Below are 15,078 nucleotides of genomic sequence, written 5' to 3'. Positions count from 1 at the left end.
TCTAAGAAGCTCTCCCTCCATGCATAGTCCTCACCCATGGGCTCAGAGACAGAGCATTTCGGAGGAAATATTTTTTCTGGCTTGGACCAAGGATGGAAGAACGAATTTTGTGGCTCATGATGTAGGTGCCCAGTTAGCTTGAGAGCAGAGAGCCGGGACTGGGCTTTATCATTTCATGGCTTTGGGATGGTGCAGAGAGCTGTACCCATTGTCAGAGGAAATGAAGCCATGCTTTTGACACAGACCTCTGGCTCCACGAAGCCCCAGCTCTCCCTGAACAGTAAGAAGACTTTCAGAGCCCACGGGTGCTCAAAAGTGAAACAGGGAGAACCAGAGCAGGAATAAGGAGCCCTGACCAAGTCTAAAGTGTGGCATAAGCAGATGGGAAAGAACAAGAAGCCCACAGGCAAGAAGGAGGTGCAGGTGACAGTAGGTAAGGCCTGAGGTCACAGGCTAAGCCTGAGGGCTGGCAGAAGGAAACAGAGCCGCCTCCAGCTCCCCTTGGTGTTTAGCCTAGTGGCTGAGTCCTATTGACCCCAGGGCCATGCTGTTATGGTAGACACACAGCCTTCTGGCCACAGCTCCAGCCTGCCTCTCCATGCTCATAGTCTCCTCTGTCAGCAGATTAAAGTGCATAGGGAGACATTGCAGACCCACTCCAGGAGCTTTGAGGAGAAAAAGCATGGCTAGCAGGCAGGGTTAGTTTATCCCTCTGACCCCAGACTTTCCATCCACTCCAACTGCCCTCCCCTCTGATGTCTTCCTTTTTCATCCCTTGCCCCTACTCTGGAAGCTAGAATGGTCTTTCTATGGCACAAATTGAATGACTGCATTCCTACTGCTGTTAATCATTCAGTGGCTCTCCCATACCTTCAGGATACAGTCCAAGCCAACATTTTCAGCATGGCCTGGGCACCCTTTTAACCTGCCCTGCTTTCTTCGCAAGCCTCGGCTCCCCCAGTTTCCTTCTTGAGCTCAGTGCATGGGCCACCTTGAATTTCATCCAGGTTCCTGCTTTGTCAGCTTCTCTACCCTCTCTGAACCTGTTTCCCCTCTGTGTACACTGTTTCTTCTGCCTCCAGTGGTCTTCTACAAATCTCCCATCCCATCCTTGCCCGGCTACTCTAGCAAATCCTTCAACTCTCATGGACACCACTTCTTCCTGTGATCCCCTTGCTTGTCTTCTAGTTTTCATCACTCCCTACAGTTATTCCCATCCATGTTCACCCTGCTGCATGGCCATTGCCTCTATCTCCCCACCCATATTTGCAATTCTTAAGTATTACGGTGGAATGTGAAACTTCCAATATTTTACTATTTTTGACCTACAGAATGGGGCATTTCATATGGTTCAGTGGAAAGCAAGGACCATGAGTATTCAGTCACCTGTTGGATCCCAGTGTTTAACACAAAGCCCCAAACACGACAAGTGCTTAGTAAGTGTAGATCATTGCTGCTTTTTTATTTCTTTCCCTCAGCATATGGCAGTAAAACTGCACAGGGGTTGGACTGGAAGAATGCTTACAGGTCATTTCACCCACTGTTTCTCAACCTTTTCAAACTCCTGCTCTCCTTTGATAAATATAAAAGCCTCATTCTTGTCTTTAGTGATGTTTCTAAATTATTTCAGTGTTATGGCTGTAACAGGCTGAATAATGGATCCCAAAGATATCAGATCCTAATCCCCAGAACCTGTAAATGTTACCATATTTAGCGAAAGGATCGAATTAAGAATCTTGAGGTGAGGCAGTTATTTTGAATCCACTAAGTGGGCCCTAACACTAGCACATGTATCCTTCTAAGGGGAGGCAGACAGAGATGACAGAGCATGACCTGGAGACAGACATCAGCGTGATGTGACCACAAGCCAAGGAGAATCAGTGTTCCACCAGAACTGCAAGAAGCCGGAATGCTTCTCTCTTCCAGCTTCTGGAGGAGTGTAGCTGTGTTAAGATTCTTCATTTCAGCTCAGGTCTGCTGATGACATCAGACTTCCAGAATAAGCTTATTTATTCCTGAGAATAAATTTCTGTTGTTTTAGGCCACCCAGGTTATGCTAGCTTGTTTCCTGTGGCAACCACACAAAAACTGATACAATGCATTTAAAACAAACAGAACCACAATAAACTAAATGAGCTCTTTGCAAACCTCAAAAGCTACCTTGGGAGGCTGTGACTGTCCCCAGGCTGAGAACTGGATGTTGGTGAACGCATCTAATTTAGAAGAAAACTTCACTTCCGGAGAATGGCAGGGACTGTCTGAAAGTCACAAAGTAGTATTGGCAGAGAACAGACTAGAATCCAAGAACCCTCCAGCACTCAGTTCTCCAGGTCTCAGGCTGACTTCTCCTGCCCCTTCATCTCCAGCCTGAGAAGAATATTCAGAACATCTGATGAGATGGGAAGGCAGGATGGTGCCAGGCTAGGGAAAGCCTGGAGCGGCACACCTTAGGGCTGGGGATTTTATCCATAGATAAGGTGTGAGTGTTTTGGCATTTTTCTTACTGTGCAGTAGCTTCCAGAGACTGAGAATTATCACATCTGGTTTATAAGACCTGAAGGGAAAAGATTGCATTTACAAGTGGTATTCTTCATAAGCCACAAAGTGGAAACCGTAGTGAGTGCCCCTTGGTGGGTATCTGGTGGGTGGTTTACCGGTGTAGGAGGCAAGGACAAAGGGGCTGGCCAAGAGGGGGACAAAGGCCAGGAATAGGCAGCCTCAGGGCCTTCAACCTTCTCAGCTTTGCAGAGGACAAGGGCAGATGTAGATAAACCTGGCAGGAACACACACTGTGCATGTGCATACTCAGAAGCACACACAAGGTCGAGGACTCCTATGCATGACCATGTGCACCTGTGTGAACATGTACAGAGCCATGCATGCGGGAGACTGGATCCAGGCCTAGGTGGCCAGGGATAGCTATTCATAATGTGTCCATTGCCCTTCAGGATACGTGTCAAGTCCAAAAGCCAAATGGAGCGTGTTGCCACAATTTGTTCCTCTGGCATCCAGCTCTGGAAGGAGCCTGGATCCCTAGCATGAAATGCGACATGGCAGGGAATCGTGCAGCTCCCCCTCTGAGTGTTTGCTGCTGGGCAGATCATGGCCTCCCTCCCTCCCACCCTGGCCCTCACTTCCTCTCCCTTAGCATTGCCCTGCTAGACAGCACAGGAAGCTGGCTCATGGCTCTGCAAACAATCACCAAACCCCAGGCTCCAGGGCTTGGGACTTTCTTTTTAACAATTTTTAAAGCGAGAGAACAGTGTTGGGTTTGGAGAAGGAAGAACAGGTCGGGTACAGCAATTGCCTGGCAAGTGGAGCAGCCCCGGGTTTGGCTGAGCGTCTATCCTGGAAAGACCATTGACTGAGAACGGGGGGCATGTACAGATGAGGAGCGTGGCCAGGCACCTGGAGCAGAGCAGAGGGCAAGGTCACAGAATGGAAGGACAAAACTGGACAGCTGGGCCCTTGCCTTGGAGTAGGCAGCTGCCAACATCAGCACTGACACCTGTGCTGCAGGGACCCCAGGGCAGCTCAGCTGGCATCGTGGAGAGAACAGTTGCAATGACTCTGAGTTGAAGTTTTCTTGTGCTTTTGCATTTTCCCAGAAACTCACTAAATAGCCTAGAGACAGGCCCTGCTTCTGGGATGGTGACCAGAGCCAGGTGATCAGGAAATAACTTTCTGTGCCAGGCCCAGGATGGCACATACATCCATCAGAGATTCTGCAGAAGCTTTCCAGGGCCATGGTGGCAAATGTTGGAGTCCTAATTAGGGCCAGTTAGACACAAGGGGATGTTACCAGATCACAAAACCAAGCCTGAGCAGAAAGGCCAGAGGAGCAGCAGGCCTCGGGGGACTCTTGGCCTTTCTTCTTGGCTTCCCACAGTCATCTGCCTCCTCTTCTGCTCTGCCTTCTCTCAGGCCAGCAGGTGCCCACCAGCTACTGCAGGGCTCCTCTGCCCAGAGCTACCTGCACAGAGCGGGTCTCTTTCCTGTGCCTCAGATGTTCAAATCCCACAATGGGTGATGACTGGCCTGGCCTAGATCACATGTCTGTCCCCAGAATGGTGGCTGTGGTGGAGATTGTCCTGTGAGTGTCAGGTCCCTCGGAATGGAACTTTGAAGAAGGCTGAGCAGACCGAACAGTGGTGTCTTAGATCATCTGCAACCGCTTCCTCTTCCTCCTCTGAGCTGGCAGGAGCTGAAGCTGCTGTGGTATAGGTAGGGAAGAGGTACAGGTGACGTGTAGGGGCTGTCACTTCCTCACTTGCCCTATCAGATCAACTCTCAGATACTCTCTCTGGCATTTAGTTCCTTTATAACCCCTTCCCCATACTCCTACCACCCCAGCATGCCCTACCCAAACCCTTTCACCAGCCAGATAACCTCATGCTGAGCAGAGCAGTTTCAAGTATGGTCTCTAGAGCTAAATTATTCTGGGTTCAAACCCCAGGCTTGCCACTTACTAGCTGTGTGCCCTGGGTTACGCTTCTTAATGTCTCTGAGCCTCCACTGTTGTGAAGGTTAGATAAATTCAGTCAGTCAATTGCACTTGGAATGATGCCTGGCTCAGAGTAAGCCTCAGGGAGCTGCTCCCCTGGTCTCTCAGTCTTGGTTTGCACCATGCCCCAATCAGGATGTGCCCCCTCTTGTCCAAATCCTCCTAAGGTTTCCCTGACCACTGCACCACCATGATCAACCTGCATCTCAGGACCCCTGATGCATCCGGGGTTGGGTACTGATTGCACCTTATCCTATGGGAAAGACTCTTCACATTCAGCCAGGGGCCAAGAACTACCTCTGTGTTGGTAGGACTCTAGCTCATGTCTAGGGACACCAGAACCTCAGGACATCTGGAGTCCTTTCCCTGCAGGTCAGAGAAACCAAGGGACAGAGGACACTCAAACCCTAGAGACCAGCACTGATGGGGACATTTGGAGTTACCGAGTATGGCCCTTCTCCCAGCTGCTACCCCTGGGAGCCAGGAAGTGCCTGTACCTGTGACATCACACCTTCACCCACAAAAATAAACTGCACATCACAACAACCAACTTCAGCCTGCTCTGTGAGGTAACAGGCTAGGGGTGAAAGTCAGCATCTGCCGGAAGGTGACACCACTCCTTTCTCAACCCAGCAGAGGTCTCTGGGGCTAGGTGCGGGGGAGGCAGGCAGAGAGACATAGGCAGGGTGCCCACATTGAATTCTGGAGACTACAGTCCACCTGAATCTTGCGTCTAGTATGGCATCTTTCTCTGTGTGCAGGGCTGTGGGTGGATGGACAGGCAGAGGGCAGAGTGACAGGGGCTGAAGGAAGAGAAACACAGATTAGTCAAGGACTTGTCAGACCCGATTGCATCTCCATAGTGCCTCCCAGCAATGTTATTTCTTCCATGGGTCCCTCTGCACCAGACACACCAGGCCCCATTGTCTCCTGGGGGTCTCCTGGAGCCCTGACCACGAGGGTACCTGGAATGCCCAGGACCTGAGAAAGAACCCACGGTTCTTCTGGGCTCACCGAATGGCCAGGGATGGGCAGAGCATCATTGTGACTTCCCAAGGGGAAGCAGGCCTGGGAGTGAAGGTCAGGAATGCTCCATGTAGAGGGGAATAAGAAAGGGGGCAACTCATACACATTCCTGAGCTAATCCCCTAATCTCCCTACCCCCTTTCTATCTCTCCTACCCAAGAATAAGGTCAAATAATTCGAAACACCAAGTCTATTTAACTTGTGGCCTCGTTACAGAATTAGTTTTTCCATCAAGAAATTTGTTGAAGAAAAATGATGTTTGACTTCAGCAAACATTAGGCCAGTCTACTTTCTTAGGGTTCACATGAGAGTGAAGGTGATGAAGAATGGGGCTGTGGCAGGCCTACCAGGGGACCCTTCCTTGGCAGGGAGCAGGGAGAACCCTCTTGTGCCTGCCCACCTGGGAGGATCCTTAGCCTGTCTGCCTTGGTCTATATTGTGCCCTCTGTCTAGAATGTTCTGGAATGTTCTAGAATATTCTAGAATGATCTCTCCCTCTGACATCCCACTCTGTGGTCAGGTGGTGTTAGTGCACTTGCTACTTCTAAGAGACATCTCTGACCTCTTTGCTCTGTTCACTCCCGTAGTTCCCCGTATTTTCCATGGTTGTCATATTCCTCCCCTGCTAAGCAGAGTTTTTCTGGCAGAAAGTGTTTGCTGATCCTCTCACCCATAGTTTACATACAGTAGGACTTTTTAAAAGCAACACACGTTGGCCACTTACTACTACGTACCAGGCCCTCTACCAATTGAATTGCTCTCATTCTTGGAAACAAACTATAGGACCTGTTCTCTTTTTGGCAGTCCCAGATTACAAAAGAGAACAAAGTTCACAATGGGCTGGAGGGGAAATTGGCTTTGAACCTGAGTCTTTCTGACACCAGGCCCAAGATTATGTTATAGCATCTGCCCCACTAGAGAAATGGAGGTTCTCAATGGGCCTGAGACCCAAATTGTCTGTTGGCTTTGGCCTTGCTGATCCATCCTTAAAATAAGAGGTGTTCCAAGGATTCAAGGTCTATGCCAGTAGCAAGAACAGCAACCATCATGCCTTGCAGCTGACGTCTTGTTGTAAAGGTTGTTTTCCCTTTGCTTTGTTTGATTTCAGCCTTTTGCCCACGGCCTCAGGAAGCCTATCTAAGTGAGGCAGGCAGGAGACAAATGGGGCTTATTTTGAACAGGTATAGTTGGGGCCTTAGATGCTGCAGCTCAGGACCTCCTAAACACCACCCAGTCCAGGTCTGTTGCCCCACAACAGGAACCAGCTGAGGCCATGGAAGCTGGTGCTCGGGCCACAGATAAAAGTGCTTCCTTCTTTATCTTTGAAAGCTGTCACCCTGGGTGCCCCTGGAGCTCAGGCTGAGTCCTGCGCAGTCTCCTCAGTCCTCCAGGAGGGCCAGAAACCTGAGTCCCCAGCTGAGTGGGTGGTGGCACCCCAGGGCGCTGGCTGCCTGATTGCCCAGCTGTGCCTACACTGCCCCTGGGCACTTCCAGACAAGCCTGCCCACGCCACCCAGGCTGGGGAGCCTGAAGAATGAATCAATGGGCCCAGAGCCACTACCATTCCAGTACTTCCCACGGGGCGTGAGTCTCTCTTCTCTCCTCTGCCTCCCTCCCTGGCTCCTCTGGCTCCTTGTTCTGTCTCCTTGCTCCCTTTCCTCTTCCCCTCCCTCCCCATTTTCTTTTCTCTCTCTCCCACACAGCTGCCTCCAGAAAATGTTTTGAAACCCAGAAAGGCCGCAGGGTCACAATTTTGCTGTCTGTTCTCCAGTAGAGAAAAATCTCACTAGAGACAACCGCCAGGGTCCCCAAACCCCTATCCACAGCTCCATGACCTTCTCTCCAATTTCACACTTCAGACCAAAGTTCACTGTAGCTGGAGTTCGTAGAGTTTGTGGAGTTTGTGAAGTCACTGCCTGCTCCACTGAACACACAGCCACACACACACACACACACACACCCCCACCCCAGTGGATTAGACCAGAGACTTAGTGGATGGCTGGGGCAATGGGAGGTAGATAGGTGAGTACCTTGATGGCTCGCTTGGTAAATGACAGAAATCAGTGTTTAGCAAGGTCCACTGCTAACCTGAGATTGCTGCGTAGTGTGTGCAGGTTGGGCTGACGAAATCCTCAAACAGTGGTTATGGTGCACAAGTGCATGCATATAGACTAAGAGGCCACCTAACATTCATTACTAGGGAACTTAGGGAGCTTCCACAGCCCAGGTGAACTGTGGACGGTCTTGGGTCAACAGAGCTGGAGGGTAGTGGCAATTCAGTAAAGGGATGAAGGCCACAGAAGGGTAAGCAATTGGCTTGGAACAACTGAACACAGCCACACACACACACACACACACACCCCCACCCCAGTGGATTAGACCAGAGACTTAGTGGATGGCTGGGGCAATGGGAGGTAGATAGGTGAGTACCTTGATGGCTCGCTTGGTAAATGACAGAAATCAGTGTTTAGCAAGGTCCACTGCTAACCTGAGATTGCTGCGTAGTGTGTGCAGGTTGGGCTGACGAAATCCTCAAACAGTGGTTATGGTGCACAAGTGCATGCATATAGACTAAGAGGCCACCTAACATTCATTACTAGGGAACTTAGGGAGCTTCCACAGCCCAGGTGAACTGTGGACGGTCTTGGGTCAACAGAGCTGGAGGGTAGTGGCAATTCAGTAAAGGGATGAAGGCCACAGAAGGGTAAGCAATTGGCTTGGAACAGAGGTCAGCCAACCTCTGTGAGGGGCCAGGAGCTACATAGTTCAGGCTTCCCCAGCAAAGTCTGTTGAAACACCGTCCTGAAGATGCAGCCCAGCAGCAGCCAGAGACAACACGTTATGAGTGACCGTGACTGAGTTCCATTAAAACTATTTTGTGGCACTGAAATTTGAATTTCACGTAATTATCCCATGTCACAAAATAGTAGTCGTCTTTTGACTTTTGCCCCAATTATGTAAAGATATAAAATCCACACTTAGCCCAAGGTGGGATGGATAGAAGTATCAGCCGTAAGATGGCAAATCATACACCCAACTACCCTGCCCTGTTCAGCCATCTGACTCAGCTTCCCCAAGGGCCTTCGGATCATCTTCTCTTGTCACTTGCTCTTAGGCAGGCCCAGGAGTACATGAGTATCTAGACCCCCTGAAAGTTTCAGTTCCTGCTGTAAATTACTAACCCAGCATTTGGATGATAATTTGACTTTCTGAGCAGTCTGCCTACTGGGAGTGATGCCGTTCTGCCAAGACTAACATCCGCTTCCCTCAAGTAGCATTTCTTATTATAAATTAATAAATTGGCATCGGGGTGTGTATAAATATCAGTCCCTGTGAGCTTGATAAATGTAAGTCTGTCACTGAGAGGTGAATCTTCACATAGTACCCAGCTCACCAGATTGGATGCTGGTGGCCCGGCCCTCAGTGCTTTCCCTAGGTGGAGGCCACCACAGGAAAGGCTACCATAGTGCTCTTGACACTGTGTTAAAGCTGGCTGACTCTCTGGCTGGGGATAGATGGGAGGATGAAATACGGAGTGATGGAGGGAAGCTGGTAGGCAGAAGGACTGGTAGATGGGTGGATGCAACTAGCAGGTCTGTGCCCTTTGGAGTGACAGGCAGGTGGCAAGGCAGCCACTACATGTCAGCTCCCAGACACAGCACTGGCTCCCTCTCCCCTTTTTGCCCACCCTCTCTGCCTCTCCTCTTGCAACCTATGTCCTTGAGTTTGATCTTCACCAGCCGTACTCAGGCCCTTCCTGATTAAAAACCAATTCTCTTCTCTTGTGGAGGTAAAAGAATTCTTGTCCCCAGTCTCTCTTGCACAAGCAAGGTGAAAGGGGCAATTTTGCTATAACTCAGACTCCCAAAGTGGAGACCCAGCCTGCTCCCCAGCCTTCTCTCCTCTGCCATTCTTCACAGTGCAGCTGGCTCCCTCTCTGTCTTTGGTCTACTCAATTTTCCCAGGTCTTCAGGTCCTTTGCCTCCAGGAAGCCCTCCTTGATTGCTCCCAGCTGAGCCCTGTCTCCTACAGGAAGTCACAGCCCTGCGCCTGAGCTTGATCATGTCACACACAGATGAAGCGTGAATGCCTGCGAGTGTTGTGGGGGTGCTCTGAGGCTTCCCCTCTACCTCTCCACTTGTCGCAGGGCAAAGAGGAGTCCCCACAGGTGCCAAACAGACTTGCTGAGGCTGATTGCTGGGTCTTAAATGAAGACCCATTTAATTTTCCCAGCGAGGGTTCCTTCCTCGAATGCACGGAGGGAGCTCAGTGGGCTCAGCAGAGGAGGAAAATAGATACCGCCCTGGCCATTATCACACGTGGCTTATGTATCCCCTGTGTGGCTTCTGATAGGCTCCAAAATGCCAGAGCCAGGAAGAATTCCCTGCTCTTCCAAACACAATCTTCAGCCAGGGAGGGCGCGGTCTGCAGCATAAATTAGCGGAAGCTGGAGTGTAAAAATATGATTCTGTGAACAAACAAAAGCCTCTAGTCATGAGACCGGCAGCCGTGGCAGAGCGGCTGAGCTGTTCCCACTGCCGTCAGCCCTGTCTCTAAGCAATTAAAAAGCAGAGGGAGAAGAGACCAAGGCCCCCAGTGGGTAGGATGGGAGGGAACAGCAGGCATGGTTTCCAGAGCCCCACTGCTGCCCCATGAGACCCTCAGTGTTGATGTGGGGCTGACCGGCTGGAAGAGAGGCACTTGGACTGGCCCCAGCAGTCCCTTGTCTCTTGGTCTATAAATGAGTGTGATAACTCCTGGTGATTTTCCCATACACTGACATGAGATCAGGAAAATAAGAGGCGGAAAAGGGTTTAAGGAAAGGCAAAGGCGTGAGAGGGGTGGCTGCTGGGACCTGGGGCAAGTTGAGGGCTGTCCCAAGAACGTATCCCAACCTAGACTCCCTCCTTGCCCCAGATCCCCACCCATGCTCATTCCACAGATGGCAAAAGTGAGACTCGTGGAGATCTGGATTGGCCCAAGGTCGTTATCCAGAATCAAGCCTTATCTACTGTCACCATAGCCAGCAACCCACCCCGATTTGAGTGCTAGTTGGCAAATTTGAACTGGATAACTGACAGCGGCATGAGCTGTGAGCCATGGGCTGAGCTGGGGACAGGTGCATTGGCGGCTTGGTACTGCTTTGCTCGGCTGATCTGGATGAGGACCAGGCATCTCAAAGCTGGCACAGGTTTTGGACAACACCCTCCTCAGTAGTTCTTGGGCCTGTTATAAGCAGGCCCCTTGCTAGGCTCTGGGGACCTTGGGACCGTGGGACCCAGTCACAATCCCTGACCCCAAAGGATTCTCAGCCTGGTGCTGGCAACAGACTCATGGACAACCTTGGGCAGATGGTGCTTCTCTTGCCCAAAATGCCAGGTGAGAGGGTCTAGAGCCACTGGGAGCAGACGCAGCCTTGGCCAGGCACTGACTTGGGGCCACGCGGCTCCACAGAGCCTCCTCTGCGTGCCAAGCATGACAGAACAGGCACCCTGCCCTCTGAAGTACCTTAAACTGGGGGATGTGTAGGACATTACAGAGTCAATAGCCAAGGAGAAGGAAGCAGAAAGGGGTGAGCATGTTTTTTTAAAGGATAGCCTAATTTTGTATTCAAATACCCTCCGTTTGACAAGTGGGGAAACTGATACTCAGAAAGGTTCAGCATTTCCCCAAGATGATCCAGGAAGGGAGAAGCTGGGATTTGAACCAGAATGTTCTGAGTGGGGAGCTCTGCTCTGCACTGCCAGGAAAAACCATCTCTGAAAAGGATTGCAGCAGAGATGAGTTGATCTGGGCTGCCTTCCAGCAAGGAGGAGCATAGATCGAGGAGTTTGTTCATCCTAGGCAATCAGGAGGGCTTCCTGTAGGAGGTGGCAGCACTTGAGGTGGGTCGGGGAGGCCTCTGCCTCTGCCATCAGAGGGTACCTTGGTGATGGTTGCTGTGCAGGCTGGGGCTGCCTCCCTGTCTCCCCTCACTGCTGCCAACAGCCTGGAGGGCAGGCCACATTCTCTCAGCTAACCCTGCCTTCTGCAGCCCACTTGGAAACCAAGTAGGGCAGAGAAGTCCCTTCCATGGACCCCTCCTGCCTCTGCCTGCAAGAAGGCATGGAAGCCTCAGGCCCATGTTCGGGATATCAGCCTTTTGGCCCGGTAGAAAGACTATGGGGGTAAAGGTGGGGGGAGGCCTTTGGCTGAAAAAGTATATAGTCAAAGAATTGATTTTTTTTTTCAGCCACACACTTGTAAACATAAACTGGAAGATACATCTCTTTTTTTATGGGAAACAATCAAAAACACAATATGAGTTTATGGAGGGAATGCGTCTTTCCTGTGCAGGATATTTTCCCCCCAACGCTTGGCAACCTGAAACCACTTCATTCCAGAGATAAGTAATCAAGTAGAAGAGGAAGGAAGAGGGAGCCTAGGATTTTATGAGCCAGTGGCCCAGCTAATCCAGAGTCTTAAAGGGGGTACTCTCCTCATTTTCCCTGCCCTGAAGACCCAGGGCAGCCTGAGTGGGGCCCAGACATCCCCGTGCCTAGTTCTGTGTTGGAGCTGAAGGCACAGATAGATAGCAACTGATCTTTACCCTTATGGTGCCAGCCAGCAGGAAAGGTAGAGGCTTAGGCAACTGATGTTGCCCCGTACAAAATGAACTAGGATGGTGTAGATGCCTTTTCTTTCCCTTCCACAGATGTCTATTCTTCACTCGTGACTGGCCCCAGGACACCCTGCCAGGCACCTACCAGGAATTGTGCAGTAAAGCTTGTTCACTGGGTCACTAAGGCAGGGCCTCTGGGGGCAGCAGCGGTGCTCAGGGTTGGGCTGCTCAGAACCCCATGGTTAATCTCTGTAGCAAAATCCTCTTCCAGGCCAACCAGGAGCAAAAAGGAAGGACCTTGCTTTGTAAGCTCAGCTTCATCTCAAGCACTGGCTGCAGGCTTTGTGCTTTCTTCCGATGCCACGGGCACCCACATGGCTGGTGGGTGGTGCAAACCAGGAGGGCAGTGATTGACAGCAGGCATGACCCACCCCCTGCGGAAACCTGATCATGTGGGGACGGGGGGGGGGGAGGGGATATAAGGCAAACAGTCCTGGGAGATCTGGGGAGTAGAGCTGGCCCTCCAGCTGGGCCTCTCTGTTTATGCCCTTTTGGGTCACATTTCCTCCTCCCCTGGTTCAGGCCCCAGCTTCCCTCACTGGTTTCTTGAAATGCTCTTCCTAACATACCACCTACTTCTATCCTGGCCTTGGGCTTTGCTAGCAAGGGGACCCAAACTCAGGAAGCCCTACCATGTCCATGTTCCATCGAATGCAATGTCTCTGGCCTGCCCAGCACCTCTTGAATTGCTCAACACAGATACATCTGAGGGCAACAGAGAGGACAGTGGGCCCCTCCTCTAGAAGCTGTCCTGCTTTTTTTCCAACTTGAACACAACACAATGAGGTTTCAGAGGTTTGGGGCAGGGTTCAGCTCCAGCACCACCACGGTGACCTTAACCCTCCAAATGGTCTTTCTCTTGTCTGATGGCATCCAGGTGACCTAAACAAGGTCATGTCTGGAAGAAGAAGAATATTCCCGGAGGAAAAATGTGAACCAATATTTGTATGAATTTTTTTCTCCTGAACAGACTGCTGATTCCTTGAAAGAGAGGGCCTTCTTTATTTGTTCCTGTCTCCCCCGCAGCACCAGCGTGGAGCTGGGTACATAGGAGGTACCCACTGAGGGCCCCCTGGATGCAGTGGAGTTGGGCCTGGGCACTGAGCAAGGAGCTGTGTGCCCCTGGGCCATGTGGGGCTGGCTGGGCCCTATGCCACCGAGGGGACAAGTTGCCTTCCTGGGAATGGAAGGTGTACAAGCCAGAACTTGGCAGAGGTGGTACGCACAGGAGCAGCTGCCCCCACCCTCCTGAACACCCAGGACGGCCGTGATGGGGTCTCACCAGCCCTGACTTGTTTGAGTAGAGGGGAAAATTTGTCTTCCACTCCAAGGCAACTGCCTCCGACATCTGGCAGCTCAAAGCAAAATGACTCACACAAGTCCTTAGATGCAAGGAAGTGGAGTGGGGGGGCGGGGGAGAAGAAAACCACACCAAGAGAGGGAGGGGCAGCCCGGCTCCGCAGCCCAGGAAAAGAACCAGCAGGGAGCAAATGACAATGCGGGGTGGGGGGTCCCTCTCTGGGGTGCTCACCTGGCTTTGGGCTTGGTGACAGGCCACCTAAGAGACACAGGTTCCAACCAGCCCAGGCAGGACACAAAAGGGAGCCCCCCCCCCGGCCCCTTGGGTGGCAGTGTTTCTAGAGTTTGCCTAGCAGGGTGTCCCCAGAACCCTGTCACTGCTACCTCTCCCAGGCCTGGCTCATGATGAAACGGAGGCAAGGGCATCTGCAGAGAGGCCCGGCTGGGGGTCAGCCAGGCTCCACAAGCCCGGAAGAAGGGGGGCTCCCAGGGATGTATGTTCTGGCTTTGATCTGTCCCCTCCCTGAAAGTCCTTGGGCCCAGAATGGGGCATGCACATGGTGGCTGCACCCTATATCTATGTTGAGTGAATGAATTCGTGAACGAATGAGTAAACAGGACCCAGGGTTGGGTGACTAAGCAGGACTTGGCTGTGGGGGTGCCCCCAACTCCCAGGAAATCCCGTCCTCCCTAGCTTTCCCCGCCCCTACAGCCCAGACCTCCCCCTTCCTCCCCTCCAACCTCCACCTCACCTTTCCTTCAGCCCCGCCAACTCTCAGAGAGGCTGCCAGGCTTTTGTTGTCATGGCTGTCAGTTCTCAGGTAACAGCTCCTGTGGAGAACCAGCTGCCTTCACCAGAAAGTTTGCAAATGTGTCTTGGATGGGCGAGAGTGGGCAGGCAAAGGGACAGAAGACCACAGCTGGGGGGTCTTCCCACTCTCTGGGAGCCCCACAGGACAAGCACTAAGGCCACTCCTGGATTAGAGGAAAGACAGGTAGGGAAAGTGAGGTCCAGAACAGACTGTTTCCTTCTTCCCTATGGGATAACCAGGCATTGGTGGGGCTGGGGCTCCTGTGTGTCTGCACAGCCGAGGGACAGGACTGAGAGGCCTCAGGGCAGGAGAGAAAGGAGGGAGCCCCACCCAACCAGGGCGGCCTCAGCCGGGTTTCTCTGTCCCTGGGACTGGTAACGTCAAGTGACCTAATTGTATCCGACTGAGTGACCACCTCCAGAACTCCTGTGTCCCTGGAAACCCCTCAGTCCCAGAAAAATTGGTCGCCTACCTCCAGTTGTGCCCTTTGTTCTCTCTTGCAGTTGGGCACAGTCTAGAAGCTAATCCCTGTGCCACCTCTGCAAGGCCTGAACCTCGCTGGGGACACCTCTGATCTCCCATGAAGGTCCCCAAGGACCTACCGCCCCAGAAAGCTCCCTTGGGGCCACCTCAAGACCCTGCTCCAGTGCAGGGCTCTAATTGGCCAAGTGGAGCTTGGCATTGTTCTGACAAGACCCTCTCCTGCCATAACAAGATGCTGACAAATGGCTGCTCCAGGAGTCCTCCCCAGGGGGCATGCAGCAGACCAGGTTCCT

General features: G+C 51.9%; 1 long non-coding RNA gene across 1 annotated transcript; it reads right to left on the bottom strand.

Moving 5' to 3' along the window:
* Positions 1 to 1,454: 1,454 nt before the first annotated feature.
* On the bottom strand, positions 1,455 to 14,575 carry LOC104864189. Its single transcript, XR_780779.2, has 3 exons — positions 14,243 to 14,575; positions 5,002 to 5,307; positions 1,455 to 4,213 (listed from the first exon to the last, which is right to left on the bottom strand). It is a non-coding gene; the product is annotated as an uncharacterized LOC104864189 (long non-coding RNA).
* Between the last annotated feature and the right edge of the window lie 503 nt (positions 14,576 to 15,078).

The sequence above is a fragment of the Fukomys damarensis genome, unplaced genomic scaffold (genome assembly GCF_012274545.1).
Source record: "Fukomys damarensis isolate Sample0158 unplaced genomic scaffold, DMR_v1.0_HiC HiC_scaffold_25, whole genome shotgun sequence".
In the NCBI taxonomy this organism is placed as follows: Eukaryota; Metazoa; Chordata; class Mammalia; order Rodentia; family Bathyergidae; genus Fukomys; species Fukomys damarensis.
This window is presented reverse-complemented; position numbering and strand designations above follow the sequence as displayed.